We start from the raw sequence: 1,863 nt of genomic DNA, 5'->3' as shown, positions 1-1,863 counted from the left end.
TTATGAAGCAGTTCAGGTTGGTGGCTTCTTTTTCTACTGCAGAAACAGCAAGGATGGGGTTAAATTATTACAGGGGTGTGAACTGTGATAACCTATGGTACTGCTGTGTATTAATGAGTCTGTTCCTGTTTGGCTGTGACTCCATCCTGGAGAGAAACACCAGCTGTGCTGCTGTGATTAACACCTTTGTTTATATGCTGGAGATCGGCCTGCTTTTCAGTGTAGTCCTGTTTTTCTGACTGTGACTAAGTGGATGTGCTCTCTTTTATCCTCTGACATGGGAGCTGGCTTGGAGCTCGTTTGCCTGGCTGTGTGTTTCCTGGACGGGGCCGCCAGTGCAGCTGGTTGACAGTTGCTTTCTGTATCTCTGCTTCTGTCTCCTTGAACCCCAGTCCACCTCAACAGATGGCTGCTCACACTGAGCCTGGTTCTGGTGGAGGTTCCTTCCTGTTCAAAGGGAGTTTTTCCTCTCCACTGTCGCTACAAGCATGCTTAGGGTGAGGGATTGCCTTCAAATCATTTAGGCAATGGAATCAACTGGTTTTCCTTAAATAGAAAACTTTGAATCAATCTGACCGGATGATCTAGTGAACTGTAAAGTGTCGTGACATGACGTAATGTTAATTGGCGCTATAAAGAAACTGAATTGAATTGAATTAATTACCAAATATTTGGTAATAAAGTTCTTAAATCCACTTGCTGCTACAATTCTGATCGGTCCAAGCATGTAAATCTAGATTAACTGGAATTCTACAGGTTATAGTGCTGAGAAGCAGATTAACTGTACAGTGAGTGGATAATTGATCAAGTCTGATTAGAAATAGATCAATAGATGCTGTCTCCTATGTGGAAGATTCTCTTTGTAATGTCGTCTCTAAGAACAAACATCCACACAATCACAGAACAGCGAGGAACCTTCCTAACTAGGTTACTCATCAATGACCCGTCCAGGACGTCCCAGTAGACCTCAGAACGAGTTGCTGCCTCATTCTAAATGTCGGAACTATGAGTTCTGCTCTCTAGCAGAAAATCCAGACAGAAGATGACTGACCATCAGCTTGGCTTTTAGTTCTACAAGAAAACCATTCAAACATGCCGTGGAGTGGCCTAGTCAAAGCCCAGACCAGTTCAAAGTGGTTGAATAAAAACTAACTCCACAGATAAACCCAAATCACTGACCAGCCCCTTCAATATGAGAGATTTGATCTTATTGCCTTTAAACTGGTCCAGCAACCAGACAAAGTTCTGGTAGGACTCCATCAATGGTCCAAGCCTGAAAAACCTTCAGATCCAAACATCCTAACCCCGGACAATGAGGGAGGCTCTTTATTGAAATCAGCTCAGGTGTTTGGTAACATTCAGATGAGCTGAAAAGGCCGTAGAACGACCCAGTTTCAGATCCATGCCACCGCAGCAGCAGCTCAGCCTGTGTAGAAGCTTATCTGCTGATCAGAAAATTCTTGAAAGCTGAGAATGATGCTGCTTCCACTTCCTCCCACAAACAGTTTTCTTCCTGTTTCATGACAATGACCTAAACGCATGTCGTGAGAAAGGTCACATGATTGCAGGGCTCTGTTTGCACTTCTGTAAAAGTGTCTTCATCTATTGAACTTTAATCCCATGTCTCATCTCTAGCTTCAATGAAGTTTGATCATTAATAAATGTGACATCAGACCTAAATGACCAAAAAAGTGAGGCTGTGTCCAGCTGGGTCTTATTCTGAGCCGGTGGTTTTAACGTCGGTTTCCTGATTTGAGCCTCATGAAGACTGAGGTCTTCTCTCACCATCTCCTCCAATACTCCATAGATCTATGTCAGAGGTCACGGATTAGCGGACTGCGGTCTGGATCCGGACCCAACCTG

Source organism: Cyprinodon variegatus, unplaced genomic scaffold (genome assembly GCF_000732505.1).
Source record: "Cyprinodon variegatus isolate N-32 unplaced genomic scaffold, C_variegatus-1.0 Scaffold660, whole genome shotgun sequence".
In the NCBI taxonomy this organism is placed as follows: domain Eukaryota; kingdom Metazoa; phylum Chordata; class Actinopteri; order Cyprinodontiformes; family Cyprinodontidae; genus Cyprinodon; species Cyprinodon variegatus.
The sequence above is the reverse complement of the archived record's forward strand: the minus strand, read 5'-3'. Positions refer to the sequence as shown.